The 20,190-nt window shown below is 39.0% G+C and overlaps 1 pseudogene; it reads right to left on the bottom strand.

Moving 5' to 3' along the window:
- Positions 1-8,776: 8,776 nt before the first annotated feature.
- LOC102394170 overlaps positions 8,777-20,190 on the bottom strand; it is a 30,839-nt pseudogene continuing 19,425 nt past the window's right edge.

The raw sequence follows: 20,190 nt of genomic DNA, 5'->3' as shown, positions 1-20,190 counted from the left end.
GCACCTAGTTTATATTTCCCTACTGTTTGAATAGCCAAGGTGTTCTGTCACAGTAGACTAGCCAAACACAGCATTATTTGTGTTCATTTGGAGTTTGCAAATTTAGTCCATTCAATTTACTCTCTCAAGTAGAAAATTCAGTCAAATAATGAATTGCTTCATAGTTAAATTACAATAAAAAATCATCTACACACTTAATCCTCTACATCTTTTTTTTTTTTTTAACTTTTTTAATATGTGTACTGTGCTTAATTGTGCAGTCATGTTTGACTCTTTGAGAGCCCATGGATTGTAGCCCACCAGGCTCCTCTTTCTGTGGGGATTATCCAGGCAAGAATACCGTGGTGAGTTTCCATGCCCTCCTCCAGGGGATCTTTCCAACCTAGGGATCAAACTCAGGTCTCCCCGAATGCAGGCAGATTCTTTACCAGTTGAGCCACCAGGGAAGCCCAAGAACACTGGAATGGGTGGCCTAACCTTTCTCCAAGGGATCTTCCCGACCCAGGAATTGAACCAAGTCTCCTGCATGGCAGGCGGATTCTTTATCAGCTGAGCTACCAGGGAAGCCCTTTTAATATACAAAATTTTAAAATTCCCTAACTAAAATGCACAGATTTCACAATGTTTTTAAAACATCTAGTAGCTTTACCTTGTACAAGTGCCCAGGAATAAATATCATTTTAAGAAATATTAAAACTGTTGAGATGAAAAGAATAGCAAGTACTTAGGATTATTGAGTTTTACACTCTACTCTTCCAAATAATTTTGCATTTTTTAAATGGAAAGCCAGTTTCTCTAAATGAGGAATTACTTATTTCATGAGTGGAGTCTTTAGTGTTGCATAATTTGAATCACCTGATATTTCAGTGATTCAGAGCATATCTTCAATTATATTGCATCACTTAGAGTAGAAAGAACATGCTTACAAAATATTGTATTAGTACTGCTTCATGACTTTCTATATAATTTGAAAAGTTCTCTGGCATAACACATCAGTTCTAAAATGTCTGCACCACTGTTTTCTACCATAATGTCTTCAAAGAAATGTCACAGAGTAAACTAATTTAAAATAATAATATGAAATTATTAAATTTTTACATTTCTGAATTTATTGTCTCTACATTTGCTCATACAAATAAGTATACTATGTATTTATTAGTGATAAGTTTATAAGTGTATTCTCAGAGAATTTTTTTCTGTAAAATTTATTAAGCAATGTATTAGTCTTAAATCAATGTAGAATACAAGGAAAAGGATATATGTACCCTGATGGCTCAGTTGGTAACGAGTCAGCCTGCAATGCAGGAGACCTGTGTTAGCTCCCTCTGTTGGGATGATCCTCTGGAGGAGGAAATGGCAACACACTTCAATAATGTTGCCTGGGAAATCCCATGGACAGAGGAGCCTAGAGGGCTACAGTCCATGGGGTCACAAGAGTTGGATATGACACCACCCTATGGCAGAAAGTGAAGAGGAACTCAAAAGCCTCTTGATAAAAGTGAAAGTGGAGAGTGAAAAAGTTGGCTTAAAGCTCAACATTCAGAAAATGAAGGTCATGGCGTCCGGTCCCATCACTTCATGGGAAATAGATGGGGAAACAGTGGAAACAATGTCAGATTTTATTTTTCTGGGCTCCAAAATCACTGCAGATGGTGACTGCAGCCATGAAATTAAAAGATACTTACTCCTTGAAGGAAAGTTATGACCAACCTAGATAGCATATTCAAAAGCAGAGACATTACTTTGCCAACAAAGGTTCGTCTTGTCAAGGCTATGGTTTTTCCTGTGGTCATGTATGGATGTGAGAGTTGGACTGTGAAGAAGGCTGAGTGCCGAAGGATTGATGCTTTTGAACTGTGGTGTTGGAGAAGACTGTTGAGAGTCCCTTGGACTGCAAGGAGATCCAACCAGTCCATTCTGAAGGAGATCAGCTCTGGGATTTCTTTGGAAGGAATGATGCTAAAGCTGAAACTCCAGTACTTTGGCCACCGCATGCGAAGAGTTGACTCATTGGAAAAGACTCTGATGCTGAGAGGGATTGGGGGCAAGAGGAGAAGGGGACGACAGAGGATGAGATGGCTGGATGGCATCACTGACTCGGTGGACGTGAGTCTGAGTGAACTCCAGGAGTTGGTGATGGACAGGGAGGCCAGGCATGCTGTGATTCATGGGGTCGCAAAGAGTCGGACACGACTGAGCGACTGATCTGATCTGAGCAAGTAAACCACCACCATAAACCATTTCTATAACTATTTCCAATCTGTTATCTCAGATTGTGTTAAAGCAACAGAAATTCAATGAACAAGCTACTCTAATCTGTATACTTTTGCTATTACCAGGAAAAGAACAACTGATTTTGGAGATAGAAAACTTTGGTTACTTTATAACAAAAGATTAAATTCAGATTTGAGATAATGGAGAAGAGATAAACACAGGTGTATATAATTAAATTCCATAAAATATTTGTTTGAAATAGAAAACTGTAAATTGTAGTGAAATCTACCAACTGTCCTAAAGCTCTTTGTTGGGAGTCATAATTCATCCCCTTCTTTCTCATTACCCCTAATTCATGGATCCCCAGGAGCTCTTTTCTAGGCTGTTAGGTGAGCAAGTGAAGATTTGCCTTCTTATATATGTATCTCTCTGAAGACCTATGCCTCCCTGAAGTGAGAAAAAGTCAAATGGGTTTCCCTGGTGGCTCAGTGGTAAGGAATTCACCTGCCAATGCAGGAGTCACAAGTTTGACCCCTGGGTCAGGGAGATCCCATGGAGAGGAAGAGAACTCTTACTGCATTTGCTGATTCTCAATTGCCTTCAGCTCAAAATATTTCTTCTACCAAAGTGGCATATTTTTGCATGACATGTTCTAGACCCCTTAAACAATTTTCTGACACTTACTTTAAATTATGAAAGCTCCTTATTAGGAGAACACAGGATACTGTTCTAAAGTCTAGCATCAAAGTAACTTTTCTGTTACTTTTTGTTACTCCTGGCATATACCTTAATGTCTCACGCTCCTCTTAAATCATCTTTGGCTATTTTCAAGTTCAGCCATATTCTTTTTAATGTTCTTTATCATATGCTATCGTTCACTGTATGGCACTATAGTTTTACTATTGTCATATTTTAAAATGTTTTAAATATTCTCTTTCCACTTAGAGATCATCTTAGCCCAGGTCCCCTAAAAAACAGATTCTGAGGGGACAAAATGGAAAATACACCATGTGTTATATGCTAACTCTTTAATAGGATTGCAATCACAGGGAAGCAGGAAAGAGTGAAAAAGGGAAATGAGGCAGAAGAGAGAAAAGGTTAATTGAAAAAGGGTTTCACCTATCTGCTCAAGACTTTGTAAGAAGAATGCATTCCAATGATATCAAGTGGCTTTCGTGGCACCCACCATGAAAGATGTTAAGGCAGCACACTGATCTTCACAGTGCAGTGAAATGAGTTGTCTATCTAAGGCAAAGGAATAAAAACATGGAGGAATTACTGAAACATAATGCTAATATTATTTTTCTGAACAGAATGATTATCCTTAACAATTAAAAATATCTCAGAATAAAGATTAGTGAGGAAAACCTTCAAAATATCTATACTCTATCATCCTTAGAATGTAATATCACAGTGTCTTGAAGCTGATAGCTACATGTAGAGCTAGAGCTGTAAGTGTGCTTTTTGTGAACAATGCAAGTATCCGAAAAGTCAAAAAGAAAATGAAGTCCAATTGACCCTCAGCTTCAAATGAGTGTTCAGATATCTGTGCATATTAAATTATATTGACTAATTTCAATCATTTGGGGGGGATGTGTTTTTAACTAATATATTCATAATTTCCTTTTAATTTAGGAACTTTTAAAATAAATCACCAGAACCCTAAACTGTTGAGAAGTTAAAAAATGTTACACAGGGGATATACTTTCTTAGCAAAGTAACTATAATCCCATAAACATTAGTAGAGATACAAACTTTATCAAACACCAAAATCCAAGAATGCTGCCTTTCAATCAATTTCTTTTTAAATTTATAGTTCATGGAGCACCATAATTATAAGTACTATTTTTCTGATAGTAGAAATATAAATGAATAAATAATTATCTAAGTAAGTAAATGTTAGTCGCTCAGTCATGTCTGACTCTTTGCAATCCCATGGACTGTAGCTCACCAGACTCCTGTATCCATGGCATTCTCCAGGAAAGAATACTGGAGTGGGTAGCCAGTTCCTTCTCCAGGGGATCTTCCTGACCCAATGATAGAACCCATGTTAAGCATTAAAATATAAAGTTATTAACAGGTAAACTTAACAATGTATAATTAGGGGAAAAAAACTGACTTCATAAATTATTAATGTGATATGTAATTACAATAGTTATTGTTTCATAAGTTGCTTACTATTATAGGGCTATTGAACATCCAGCATAACATTCTCATATATTATTTACATAATTCTCATTTAGTTTCTTTAATGATAGTGAAAAATTCTAGTCTTCTGTCTTTACTTTTTTATTTTTAAATAAATATATTTAAATAAATAAATATATGTTTTAAATACTCTTGATGCCACAATAAGATGTACAACTCTCAACTTAAAGCAGAAAAATCTAAGTCACTTGTCTGGGATTAAAATGTGAAAATTTTTAACTTTAAGGATGAGTTTTCCCACAATCCAAACCTGGCTTTAATTGGAAAGTTATTGATAAACTGGGCTTTCCTGTTGGCTCAGACAGTAAAGACTCTGCCTGCAATGATTGCTTTACAGAAATGCTCTGAATATGTGTTCTGATATTAATATATGCTGTCTTGTAGTCTATAACCATGCAGAGGTAAATATACTTGAGATAGCTAACAGATTTTAATAATTCACCTCTCGAAGACATAAGCAATTAAAGTAGTATTCTATTGACTTGATATTTGAAATAAAAAATATTGTGATGTTTCACAATACCCTGACTGCAAAACACAAACACCATGACTGTTGAAGTATCAGACTGCAACAAATATCATTACTATCTTTATTCTTCTTTTCACTTAACTCTTATAATGAAGAAACCACACTCAGCACTTGTTTTTACTTTCTTGACAATATATTTATTAGCAAAAAATGCATGATGTGAAAAATATTAACATTTTAAAAATGCTATTTGCTGTCATGGTTAAACATACTTGACCAAAAATTTTCAGATGGGATATATGTATCTGGGGTCTAAATAAGAGGCATTAAATTTGGTAGAAACATTAAAATTATCCTGGCTTCCAATAATTAATTTGGAATCTTTTATAAAATAACTGATGTTAGAGATGAAGGAAATATTATTTAAGAAAAGAAAGAATAGACATATTTATTTTCTGCATAGTTAGCCCTTGTTAAATTCATCTTTGGAAATACTAGAGGAAATGATACAATCTCACATGAAGGCAATAACATAAAATCTATCGTTCTGCTGTATTTTCAGGCTTGTTTAGGGCTGTTTTTAGCATCACCATATCTGCATTTCAAGTACAAAGGTTTAAGAAAGAATTATCTTTATACATATGTACTGAATTAATTTTAAGAAAGGTGCATTATCCTCCAGGAGCAACATTTTTACCTAAGAATTGTGAAGTGTATTGTATTACTAATTGTTTAATATACTGAAGTTAAAAATGTTACACAGGGAATATATTTTCTAAGCAAAGTTAACAGTATTTTAAAATCCTGTTTCAGGATGTATATTGTCTGTGTGTTTGTGAGGGAGGTGTGTTCCAAATGTGCCTTGCAGTAATGTAATTCAAATATGGGAATCTTTGGATGGGAAAGTTTTGTTTTTATTTTTTTTTAATGTTAAGAAGTAATTTTGTGGAATAACATTAAAATTATAACTTTTGAAAAGTATTAGATTTTCCTGAAATAAAATCTGATGGTTCAGATTATAATGGTTTATTATTTGTTTTTAATTCTTAGAAGAATTCAGAAAAAATAAACCTAGGTAAGCAAGTTTTTTAAAAAAATTTTGTTTCTTAATCTTCAGAATATTAAACATTGTTTATGGAAAAAAGAATAGTCAAAATAGTCAATAGTCAATATTGAATAGTCAATCTTGAGAGAGAAGAATAAAGCTGAAAGTATTATGCTCCCTGTTTTCAAACTATATTACAAAAGCTACAGTCATCAAAAGAGTATGATATTGGCACAAAAACAGACACATGGATGAATGGAATAGAACAGAAAATCTAGAAATGAGCCCACACTTATATGAGCAATTAGTCTATAAAAAAGGAGGCAAAAATATACAAAGCAGAAAAGACCACCTCTTTAATAAATGGTGCTGGGAAAATTAAATACCTACATGCAAAAGAATTAAATTGGCTTGCTTTCTCACACCATGCATGAAAATAAATTTAAATTGATAAAAGGATTAAATGTTAGATCTGAAACCATAAAATTTCTAGAAGAAAATAAAGGGAGTGAGATTTTTTACATTGGTCTTAGTAGTATTATTTTTTGGATCAGTCTTCTCAGACAAGTAAAACAAAAGCAAAAATAAATTAGTTGGAGTACATCAAATTAAAAAGCTTTTGTAAAGTGAAGGGAACTTTCAACAAAATGAAAAGGCAAGCTACTGAACGGGATAAGATATTTGTAAACAATATATCCACTAAAAGGTTAATGTCCAAAATGCTCAAAGAATTCATACAACTCAACATCAAAAAATTTTTAAGAAAGTTTGATTTAAAGATGGGTAGAAGATATGAATAGACATTTTTCCAAAGTAGACATTTGGATGGCCACAGGCCCATGAAAAGACATTCAACATCATTAATGATCAGAGAGATGCAAATCAAAATGAGATGCAAAAACCTCACATCTGTCAGAATGATTATTATTAAAAAGATAACAAATAATAAGTGTTGTCAAGAATGTTGAGAGAAGCAAACTCTGTGCACTGTTTGTAGGAATGTAAATTGATTGAGCCACTATAGAAAATATTGTGGGGGCTTCTCAAAAAATTACAAATAGAACTACGATTCAGCAATTCTTCTCCTGGGTATTTATCTGAAGAAAAAGAAAATTATACATTATATATGCACCAGTTCCTTGGAGCCTCTGTTTATTATTTATTTGGAGGGAAAAAAATGAAAGTGTTAGTCTTTCAGTCCTATCTGACTCTGTGTACCCCTCAGGCTCCTCTGTCCATGGAATTCTCCAGGCAAGAATACCAGAGTGGATTGCCATTCCCTTCTCCAGGGGATCTGCCTGATCCAGGGATTGAACCCGGGCCTCCTGCATTTCAGGCAGATTCTTCACCATCTGAGCCACAAGAAAGTGAAAGTGAAAGTGAAGTCGCTCAGTCTTGCCCGACTCTTTGCAACCCCATGGATAGTAGCCTGCACCAAGCTTCTCCATCCATGGGATTTTCAAGGCAAGAGTACTGGAGTGGGTTGCCATTTCCTTCTCCAGGGAATCTTTCCAACCCAGGGATTGAACCCAGGTCTCTCACATTGTAGACAGATGCTTTACTGTCTGAGCCACAAGGGAAATACCAATAGTCATTATATACCATATGAAAGAAAATAACAAGGCACTGAAGTACAGAATAATGTGATGTGACAGTGCCTACTTTAAGAAAATGATTGACGAGGTCTTCTCTGTGGAGGTAATCTTGAATGAAAGATTTAAACATTGGGAAGGATATAGTCATAGAAACCGTGAGAAAGCAAAGTAGAGCAGTAACTTTAACTTATGTGAGGAAGTTAACAGAAATTTGGTTTAGATGGATACTAGGTAGGATTAGATGGCATTAGACATAGACATGAGTTTGTAATTTATATCAGGTAGAATACAGAAATGAAACAGTTTTGTAAGCATGAAAGATAAATGATGCAATTTACAGTTTTGTTTTTTCTTTAAAGGCAATCATGTTGCTGTGTTGCTATTGGAAAGTTGTAGAAGTGTGGAAACACATTACAAGGCTGTTTGAGGAGACCTGATAGTGGGTTTGACTAGGGTAGCAGAGAAGTGTATACGAGGTTATCAATAATAATAAATGTGATAGTAATACTAATGATAATACTTCATAGTGGTTGAGGAGATTTGAAAGAGGGATGTTTATGTTAAATATAGAATCTAAGTTACACAGAGGAGAAAGTGATGTCAGAAGATGCTTTGTATCATGAAATTATTGTGAGAATAATGCCCTAGAGTTCCAGTGAAATTGTATGATTGTGAAATTAAGTTTCTTGAGCAAATGAGATGGAGGCTAAGATATTTGTGGATGGGAAGCAAATTTTTATAATAAAACTTCAAAAGTGGCCCAAAATCTGGAGATGAAAATCTGAGAAGTGGTCATAGCAGTAGATAATTGAACTGGAGGGGGAGAAAGGACATCTGAAGAGAGACCTGAGTGTTAGATGGCTAATCCCTGTGGAAGTTGAATTCACAGTGATTGATGACAGGTAAGAGGAGGGAGGAGGACAGAGTCTTCAATGAAATAAGGGAAGTTGTTGTTGCTCAGTCTCCTGGTCATGTCTGCTCTTCACTACCCCATGGATTGCAGCACTCCAGGTTTCCCTATTCCTCACCATCTCCCAGAGTTTGCACAAGTTCAGGTCCATTGAATCGGTGATGCCATCCAGTCATCTCATCCTCTGTCACCCTCTCAGCCAAAGTACTGTAGCTTCACCTTCAGCATCAGTCCTTCCAAAGATTATTCAGGGTCGATATCCTTTAAGATTGACTGGTTTGATCGCCTTGCTTTCCAAGGGATTCTTGAGAGTCTGTTCCAGCACTACAGTTCAAAAGCGTCAATTCTTCAGCGCTCCACTGTGTCCAGCTCTCACATCCGTCCATGACTACTGGAAAGATGATACCTTGACTGTACAGACCTTTGCTGGCAAAATGATGTCCTTGATCTGTAACGCGCTGTCTCGGTTTTTGTCATAGCCTCCCTGCCAAGAAGCAACCATCTTCTAATTTCATCACTGCCGGCACCATCCTCAGTGATTTTAGTGAAGCTACCATGAAGTGCAAAGTATAAGGCTGTTGGCCTTTTAAACTGAATTATTCAGCTTTAAAAACAATCTAGAAAGGGAGGTTGTAAAGAAAAACTACAGCTGCTCACTGAATAACTTTATAATTAAACAATCTCATCTCTAACATAGAGATTCATTTTATTTGGCATTCTATAAACTGAAGCATAATTACTTCAATCTTAGCATGATAAAACTCTTCTAAAGCCTTAGAAAGAAAATGATGATAATATACAAACTATCTCCACTATTCAAGCTTGACCCCAGAATCTCTATTTGGAATGCATTTTATGCTTCTAGCTTTGTTTTTATGAGCAATGGTACGACAACACATAATTCCATTTAAATAGATACATAGCACTTAATAAGAGTTCAGAATTCTTTGCTATGCCTTATTGATCTAGGCAAAAGAAAAAAAAAATAACAATGTTATCCCTAACAAAGTGATAAATAAATGATATACAAAGGAAAATCCTGTTTCAGTATGGGTTCCTTGCCAAATCAGGTGATTAAAACATACTAGCAAATTGCTAAATGTTTTTCCCAATAACACAAATATTGAGATAGAAGACATACAACTTTGAAAAGACTATCATGTATCAAGAGTTGGGCTTAAAGAAGAGATGCCACCTGGTGTCTCTAGTTTGTTTTTTAATTTTTTTGGCAGTCAGGCGGAGTCCTTTATTGGCTGATACACATCTACCTGCTGGGGCAGTCACAGGCGGTTGTGGGAGCAGATGGTCCCCTCCTCCAGGCCCCCGGGAGAGACTGAGGGTTCAGTGGTCAGAACTGACACAGGAGCCCTGAACACCCAGTCAGATCAAGTAGCCTGACCTCAGGGTCAGGAACCCAGCACCGGAAAACAAGGAGAGGAGGGCTGCAGGTGGGCTCCCCAGGTTTGGGTGGGGAGCAGAGAGGCCGAGACTTGCCGTCCTCGTCATCCCCAGAAGTGTGGAGGGCCAGGCAGTTGATGAGACTACAGAAGCTCCAAACCTGCCGTCCCTGCCTCAGACCTGTATCACCCCACTTCGGAGAGGGCAACTGAGGCCCAGGGCCCTGAGCCCTCTCATCTGGGCCACACCTCCCTCTCAGGCCCCAGTCCCTGCTGAACCTCATGGAAGGCAGATGCACACCGGGTACCAGGACCAAGACCCCCAACCAAAGGCCTAGGTGGCGCAAGGGACCCTGAGGATATTAATAAATATGGACCAGCAGGCCCCAGAGGCAGTCCGCCCAGTCCAGGCTGGGAAGGGAAGCCTGGCCTGGCCCTCCCCATGGGGCCACCACCACCTTCAGTTTGTCTTGTCTCGGCTCGTGGGGCCAGGATCCGGTAGCTGGCGGTGAGTCCTCTCTTTTTGCCCTTCAGGAGGCTGGGGGTGCCCCTGGGGGTGGCAAGGCTTGTCCCTGACCCCTCTGGTTCCAGTGGGCTCTTCTCACCAAAGTCTCCTTTGCAGCCAGGTTCTCCCCACTGCTCCCATGGAGCCTTGGGGGCCAGGCTCCCCTTGCAGTCCTCTTTGGCTCTTTTCTCCAGGGTGGCCTGAGATTTCTTTAGGTACAGTGGGGCCTGGGGGTCCCCTATGTCCAGGACTCCCAGGAATGCCCATGAGGCCAGAAAGTCCAGGAGGACCCATGAATCCCGGGGGGGCCTGGGGACCCAGCCGGTCCAGGAGGCCAATGGCTGCTGGTCTCAGTGAAAGTGTTGGACAGAAACAGGTCCTCAAGCTGGGAGATCCGGGTGTAGGTTGGTCCAACAGGGCCTGGGTGCTGGGGGAGGGAGGCCAGGGGGCCCAAGAGGGCCTGGGGGCACTGGAGGTCCCCTCTCTCCGGGGTACCCACAGCTCTGGCCTGACCAGAGCTCCTTGGGGGGCCCTGCAGACCTGGTGGACCTCTCATCCCCATTGGGCCCCCACTGCCGGGGTCTCCCATGGGGCCAGTGGGCCCAGGAAGCCCCTGAGCACCAACTCCATCATCTCAAGGGAACAGAGGAGGCCTCTGGTTTTCTCTGGCTCCCAGCAGCCCTCGAAGGCCTCCATCCCCGGAGCTGCCCTGGGCAACTGGGGAGCCCCAAGGCGGGGCAGGGTCCTCAGGGGGTCAGCTGGGGTCGGGGCCCTGCCCGCTCTGTGACAGTCAGCCCTGCCAGCTTGGCCTCCAGCACCTTCAGCCGCTCCTTCAGTTCCGACACTTTGCTGCAGTTGAGAAAACCAGAGAAGCCTGTGGGCCCCAAGGGCCAACCGCCAGGTGGCGCTGCCCGACCACCCGGGCGCCACGAAACCAGAGGCGCCTGCAACTTCCTGGCAGCTTGGCGGCGAGGGCCTGGAGGCTGCGTATTCACTGGCAGGCGGGCACCGTCTTGTACATCACCTTGACGTAGGTCTTACCCCCATCCTGTAGCTGTCACTCAGTCGTATCCGACTCCCGCGACCCCATGGACTGTAGCCCGCCAGGCTCCTCTGTCCATGGGATTCTCGAGGCAAGAATATTGGAGTGGGTTGCCATTTCCATCTCCAGGGGCTGGATCTTCCCAACCCAGGGATCAAATCCGGGTCTGCTGCATCGCAAGCCTACTCTTTATTAACTGAGCCACCAGGAAAACCCCTGTAGCTGTTGGCCACCTGATGCGAAGAGCTGACTCATTGGAAAAGACTTGTTTCAAAACTTCTGATTTTTGTGTACTCTGTTTCTTCCTTCTCACAGTTTGTATCAGTCCAGCACAAGCCATCATCTGCTTGAAGGACAAAAAAGCAGGATGAAGAAAACCTGAGTACAGAATCTAAAATGAGTGAATGAGTTAGCCATAATTTAACATATTGTTCTTTGGGTTCCTGTTAAAATACTGACTAGTGTTAGGTAATATTATAAAACAAAATATGTAATGAAAAAGATGTTTGCATTGCCTAATATACATTCTTGGAATGCTAGGCTGAAAGACAGTGATATAAATCATATATATATATACACATACTCATATACACAATTCATATATATGTGCGCACACACACACACACACACAGGCTTTGAAATATTCTTTCCCTTTCCTTACCATGTGACAGTGGATAGATTTCAATGTAGCAAAAGATGATATCTCCCACTTTAATTGTTTAGATTTTAATAATGAAACTTAACTCAGAAATTTATCAAAGGAAGGAAATACAATCTGAAAGTGTGTGATGAAGTTAGGGAGACTGTGGTTCAAATTTTCATTAAAATAGGATTAACATCATATAACTCTAGCAACAGTGTTATATTAGAAGCCATCAGATAACACTGTTGCTTTAAATCAGAAGCATGAGTATGAGGGAGAGCTGTCTAACAAATGTGCCTCTGTCAATCTTAATGCTTTATGATTCCTACAAATACATAATTAAGTGAAGAACTGCTAGTCTTCATTTGTGGTTAGTAGATCATAAAATTTAAAATATGGAATCAATTTAACAGAGTCTGGAAGAGAAGAATGCCATATTAAAAAGCTCTCATGCTGAAATCGTTAAAATTAAACTTTAATTCTAATCTTCACACTTATAAGGCATATAATTCTGAGAAATTCAGTTAATTTATCTAAATCTCAGATTCTTTTTTTGTAAAAATATTATCAAACCTATAGATTTGTAAAAAAATTAAATATGTCTCATATATAAAATAGAACTTGGCTTGCAAGAAGTAAACTTCAATGAATTATGTATGCATAACAGTATATGCTGAAGAATTGATGATTTGGAACTCTGGTGTTGGAGGAGACTCTTGAGAGTCCCTTGGACTGCATGGAGATCCAACCAGTCCATTCTGAAGGAGATCAGTCCTGGGATTTCTTTGGAAGGAATGATGCTAAAGCTGAAACTCCAGTAATTTGGCTACCTCATGAGAAGAGTTGACTCATTGGAAAAGACTCTATGCTGGGAGGGATTGGGGGCAGGAGGAGAAGGGGATGACAGAGGATGAGATGGCTGGATGGCATCACTGACTTGATGGACGTGAGTCTGAGTGAACTCCTGGAGTTGGTGATGGACAGGGAGGCCTGGCGTGCTGCGATTCATGGGGTCACAAAGAGTCAGACACAACTGAGAGACTGAAATGAACTGAACTGAACAGTATATGTGTGTGTGTGTGTATATATATATATATATATATATATATATATATATTTGTAAATGCCTTCATATTGCTAGATGGATATTCAAATATGTTTTCTCATTCAATATCCATTGCCAAATAATATTATCCTACAAAATAGCTTACTCCATTAGAAGGACATATGCACAACTCAAAATAAGAGAGTTGTTTCTCAAGTAGCATGCTAAGTATATGCAGGAAAATTATCACCGACACTAGATTCTATCTTACAAATTTCAGAAAACCAGTTAAGATCAAAAAGTAACTTGGCAAAAGGAATTGAACTTACCAGGTCAACACATTGTGAATCTAATCTTTTACATTTTGTATCTAATTTGCTGCATTTTTTTTGGATGATACATTTTTATGTTCCTAGGTCACTACAAAATAGAGAAGTGCCTGCTAAACTGCATTAAATTGCTCTCAATATAGCTTTAAAAAATGCTGTAATATTGCCTTAATCAGACTGTCTCAATAACCTTAGCAGCTCACTGTAGATCTGCTGGATAAAAGAATCTTAGTAAACTGCCTCAAAATTTAGTTGATTTCAGACTGTGCACACCTAGGTGGCTGATCATTTTCTAGAAATGGTGTCTATAAATTTGGAAGCTCACAGACTCACCAGGCCTGTAAATTACTTATGTAATTAAAATAAGTAGCTGTTTTCTTTAATGTGCAATTTTATGAGGAAGTAACTATTAATACTATATTAGAATTGAGCATGGAACAACAGACTGATTCCAAATAGGAAAAGGAGTATGTCAAAGCTGTATATTGACACCCTGCTTATTTAACTTATATGCAGAGTACATCATGAGAAACCCTGGGCTGGAAGAAGCACAAGCTGGAATCAAGATTGCCGGGAGAAATACCAATAACCTCAGATATGCAGATGACACAACCCTTTTGGCAAAAAGTGAAGAGAAACTAAAAAGCCTCTTGATGAAAGTGAAAGAGGAGAGTGAAAAAGTTGGCTTAAAGCTCAACATTCAGAAAACGAAGATCATGGCATCCAGTCCCATCACTTCATGGGAAATAGATGGGGAAACAGTGGAAACAGTGTCAGACTTTATTTTTTTTGTGCTCCAAAAACACTGAAGATGGTGATTGCAGCCATGATATTAAAAGACACTTACTCCTTGGAAGAAAAGATATGACCAACCTAGATGTATATTGAAAAGCAGAGATATTGCCAGCAAAGGTCAAGGCTATGGTTTTTTCAGTGGTCATATATGGTTGTGAGAGTTGGACTGTGAGGAAGGCTGAGCACTGAAGAATTAATGCCTTTGAACTGTGGTGTTGGAGAAGACTCTTGAGAGTCCCTTGGACTGTCAGGAGATCCAACCAGTCCATCCTGAAGGAGATCAGCCCTGGGTGTTCATTGGAAGGATGCTGAGGCTGAAACTACAATACTTTGGCCACTTCATGTGAAGGGTTGACTCATTGGAAAAGACTCTGATGCTGGGAGGGATTGGGGGCAGGAGGAGAAGGGGACAACAGAGGATGAGATGGCTGGATGGCATCACCAACTCGATGGACATGAGTTTGGGTGAACTCTGGAAGTTGGTGATGGAAAGGGAGGCCTGGTGTACTGCAATTCATAGAGTCGCAAAGAGTCGGACATGACTGAGCAACTGAACTGAACTGAATGCAAGTCTGTGTAAGAAATGTTTAATGTCACTGTGAACATATCTTGTATTATTTTTTATAGAAGAGTTGCACCAGGTCTTAAAGAGCAAACCAAATGAAAAGTTCTTCTAATATCACATTTCACATAATAAAATGAGACATATACATGACATTTATTTGGGAAACAATGGCTTACTTTATTTTGGGGGGCTCCAAAATCACTGAAGATGGTGATTGTAGCCATGAAATTAAAAGACGCTTGCTCTTTGGAAGGAAAGTTATGACCAAACTAGACAGCATATTAAAAAGCAGAGACATTACTTTGTCAACAAAGGTCCATCTAATCAAGTCTATGGTTTTTCCAGTAGTCATGTATGGATGTGAGAGTTGGACTATAAAGAAAGCTGAGCACTGAAGAATTGATGCTTTTGAACTGTGGTGTTGGACAAGACTCTTGAGAGTCCCTTGAACAGCAAGGACATCCAACCAGTCAATCCTAAAGGAGATCAGTCCTGGGTGTTCATTGGAAGGACTGATGTTGAAGCTGAAACTGCAATACTTTGGCCACCTGATGTGAATACCTGATTCATTTGAAAAGAACCTGATTCTGGGAAAGATTTAAGACAGGAGAAGGGGACGACAGAGGATGAGATATTTGAATGGCATTACCAACTCAGTTCTTTGGAACTCTGCATTCAGATGTTTATATCTTTCCTTTTCTCCTTTCCTTTTCACTTCTCTTCTTTTCACAGCTATTTGTAAGGCCTCCCCAGACAGCCATTTTGCTTTTTTGCATTTCTTTTCCATGGGGATGGTCTTGATCCCTGTTTCCTGTACAATGTCACGAACCTCATTCCATAATGGGAAAGACTAGGGATCTCTTCAAGAAAATCAGAGATACCAAAGGAACATTTCATGCAAAGATGGGCTCAATAAAGGACAGAAATGGTATGGACCTAACAGAAGCAGAAGATATTAAGAAGAGATGGCAAGAATACACAGAAGAACTGTACAAAATAGATCTTCACGACCCAGATAATCACGATGGTGTGATCACTGACCTACAGCCAGACATCCTGGTATGTGAAGTCAAGTGGGCCTTAGAAAGCATCACTATAAACAAAGCTTGTGGAGGTGATAGAATTCCAGATGAGCTATTCCAAATCCTGAAAGATGATGCTGTGAAAGTGCTGCACTCAATATGCCAGCAAATTTGGAAAACTCAGCAGTGGCCACAGGACTGGAAAAGGTCAGTTTTCATTCCAATCCCAAAGAAAGGCAATGCCAGAGAATGCTCAGACTACCTCAAAATTGCACTCGTCTCACATGCTAGTAAAGTAATGCTCAAAATTCTCCAAGCCAGGCTTCAGCAATATGCGAACCGTGAACTTCCTGATGTTCAAGCTGGTTTTAGAAAAGGCAGAGGAACCAGAGTTCAAATTGCCAACATCCACTGGATCATGGAAAAAGCAAGAGAGTTCCAGAAAATCATCTATTTCTGCTTTATTGCCTATGCCAAAGCCTTTGATGGTGTGGATCACAATAAACTGTGGAAAATTCTGAAAGAGATGGGAATACCAGACTACCTGACCTGCCTCTTGAGAAATTTGTATGCAGGTCAGGAAGCAACAGTTAGAACTGGACATGGAACAAGAGACTGGTTCCAAATAGGAAAAGGAGTATGTCAAGGCTGTATATTGTCACTCTGTTTATTTAGCTTATATGCAGAGTACATCATGAGAAACGCTGGACTAGAAGAAACACAAGCTGGAATCCAGATTGCCGGGAGAAATATCAATAACCTCAGATATGCAGATGACACCACCCTTATGGCAGAAAGTGAAGAGGAACTAAAAAGCCTCTTGATGAAAGTGAAAGAGGAGAGTGAAAAAGTTGGCTTAAAGCTCAATATTCAGAAAACGAAGATCATGGCATCCGGTCCCACCACTTCATGGGAAATAGATGGGGAAACAGTGGAAACAGTGTCAGACTTTATTTTTCTGGGCTCCAAAATCACTACAGATGGTGACTGCAGCCATGAAATTAAAAGATGCTTACTCTTTGGAAGGAAAGTTATGACCAACCTAGATAGCATATTGAAAAGCAGAGACATTACTTTACCAACAAAGGTTCATATAGTCAAGGCTATGGTTTTTCCTGTGGTCATGAATGGATGTGAGAGTTGGACTGTGAAGAAGGCTGAGCGCCAAAGAATTGATGCTTTTGAACTGTGGTGTTGGAGAAGACTCTTGCGAATCCCTTGGACTGCAAGGAGATCCAACCAGTCCATTCTGAAGGAGATCAGCCCTGGTATTTCTTTGGGAGGAATGATGCTAAAGCTGAAACTCCAGTGCTTTGGCCACCTCATGCGAAGAGTTGACTCATTGGAAAAGCCTCTGATGCTGGGAGGGATTGGGGGCAGGAGGAGAAGGGGACGGCAGAGGATGAGATGGCTGGATGGCATCACTGACTCGATGGACGTGAGTCTGAGTGAGTCCAGGAGTTGGTGATGGACAGGGAGGCCTGGCGTACTGCGATTCATGGGTATGCAAAGAGTTGGACACGACTAAGCGACTGATCTGTTCTGACCGACTCAGTGGACATGAGTTTGCGTAAACTCCAAGAGTTGGTGATGAACAGGGAGGCCTGGCATGCTGCAGTTCATGGGGTCACAGATAGTCGGACACAACTGAACTACTGAACTGAACTAAGAAGATAAATTATTTTCTTCTGCACAGTGATATGTTTTGGGAATAATTTATAAATAGCAATCAGTTTCACATTCTCCAGTTTTCTTATGTTGTATTGTAGTGGTTTTCAACCCTGGTGTGGCAACGTCCTCCCTAATAACAATCATCAAAGTATAAATTAAAAGAAAACTGTACCATCAAAGTGCTTCCCAGGTAGCTCAGTAGTAAAGAATCCACTTGCTAGTGCAGGAGACACAGGAGATGTAGGTTCAATTCCTGGGCTGGGAAGATCCCCTGGAAGAGGAAATGGCAATCCACACCAGTATTGTTGTCTGGGAACTCCCATCATCAGAAGATCCTGGCCAGCTACAGTTCATGGGGTCACAAAAGAGTCAGACATGACTTATTGACTGAGCATACATACACATAGGAAACACAAACTTTAAATGATACAATAGACCGGTTAGACCTAATTGATATCTATAGGAGATTTCATCCCAAAACAATGAATTTCACCTTTTTCTCAAGCGCACATGGAACCTTCTCCAGGATAGATCACATCCTGGGCCAAAAAGCTAGCCTTGGTAAATTCAAAAAAATAGAAATCATTCCAAGCATCTTTTCTGACCACAATGCAGTAAGATTAGATCTCAATTACAGGAGAAAAACTATTAAAAATTCCAACATATGGAGGCTGAACAACACGCTGCTGAATAACCAACAAATCACAGAAGAAATCAAAAAAGAAATCAAAATTTGCATAGAAACACTGGTGCACTGGGACAACCTAGAGGGATGGTATGGGGAGGGAGGAGGGAGGAGGGTTCAGGATGGGGAACACATGTATACCTGTGGCGGATTCATTTTGATATTTGGCAAAACTAATACAATTATGTAAAGTTTAAAAATAAAATAAAATAAATAAATAAAAATTAGGAGTATCAATCCTCAATAAGGCCTTCAGTGCTAAAAGGTATTTCTCATGATTTGAGATATACTTAAAAATTAATTAGTAATAATTTATTAGTGACACACCTAAGAGAGTCTGTCATTTCATATTTACTCAAAATATCAGTGTAAATGAATCTATTGAAAACTAAGTACAGATAAAGGTGAATTGTGGAAGAGATATAAGAGGATGTGTGAAAAATTACAATATAAAGACAAAAATTTCAGTAAAATTAAGATTTTAAAATTTAGTCTTATTATAATCTGATACAGTTGTTATGGTTAGAGTTTGCATTGGTTTAACCTTTGAACATTTTATTAAACTTTATTTCCAATGATGAATAAATTTCTGTCTAAATTAAAAAAAAAAAAAAGAAAGAAAATGAAAACACAACAACCCAAAACCTGTGGGACACTGTAAAAGCAGTCCTAAGGGTTCATAGCAATACAGGCACACCTCAAGAAACAAGAAAAAAGTCAAATAAATAACCTAACTCTACACCTAAAGCAACTAGAAAAGGAAGAAATGAAGAACCCCAGGGTTAGTAGAAGGAAAGAAATCTTAAAAATTAGAGCAGAAATAAATGCAAAAAAAAAAAAAAAAAGAGAGAGAGAGACCATAGCAAAAATCAACAAAGCCAATAGCTGGTTCTTTGAAAGGATAAATAAAATTGACAAACCATTAGCCAGGCTCATCAAGAAACAAAGGGAGAAAAATCAAATCAATAAAATTAGAAATGAAAATGGAGGGATCACAACAGACAGCACAGAAATACAAAGGATCATAAGAGACTACTATCAACAATTATATGCCAATTGGACAAAGTGGAAGAAATGGACAAATTCTTAGAAAAGTACAACTTTCCAAAACTCGACCAGGAAGAAATAGAAAATCTTAACAGACCCATCACAAGCACGGAAATTGAAACTGTAATCAAAAATCTTCCAGCAAACAAAAGCCCAGGTCCAGACGGCTTCACAGCTGAATTCTACCAAAAATTTAGAGAAGAGCTAACACCTATCCTGCTCAAACTCTTCCAGAAAATTGCAGAGGAAGGTAAACTTCCAAACTCGTTCTATGAGGCCACCATCACCCTAATACCAAAACCTGACAAAGATCCCACAAACAAAGAAAACTACAGGCCAATATCACTGATGAACATAGATGCAAAAATCCTTAACAAAATTCTAGCAATCAGAATCCAACAACACATTAAAAAGATCATACACCATGACCAAGTGGGCTTTATCCCAGGGATGCAAGGATTCTTCAATATCCGCAAATCAATCAATGTAATACACAACATTAACAAATTGAAAAATAAAAACCATATGATTATCTCAATAGATGCAGAGAAAGCCTTTGACAAAATTCAACATCCATTTATGATAAAAACTCTCCAGAAAGCAGGAATAGAAGGAACATACCTCAACATAATAAAAGCTATATATGACAAACCCACAGCAAACATTATCCTCAATGGTGAAAAATTGAAAGCATTTCCTCTAAAGTCAGGAACAAGACAAGGGTGCCCACTTTCACCATTACTATTCAACATAGTTTTGGAAGTCTTGGCCATAGCAATCAGAGCAGAAAAAGAAATAAAGGAATCCAAATTGGAAAAGAAGAAGTAAAACTCTCACTATTTGCAGATGACATGATCCTCTACATAGAAAACCCTAAAGACTCCACCAGAAAACTACTAGAACTAATCAATGATTATAGTAAAGTTGCAGGATATAAAATCAACACACAGAAATCCCTTGCATTCCTATACACTGATAATGAGAAAACAGAAAGAGAAATTAA

This window comes from Bubalus bubalis, chromosome 1 (genome assembly GCF_019923935.1).
Source record: "Bubalus bubalis isolate 160015118507 breed Murrah chromosome 1, NDDB_SH_1, whole genome shotgun sequence".
Lineage (NCBI taxonomy): Eukaryota > Metazoa > Chordata > Mammalia > Artiodactyla > Bovidae > Bubalus > Bubalus bubalis.
This window is presented reverse-complemented; position numbering and strand designations above follow the sequence as displayed.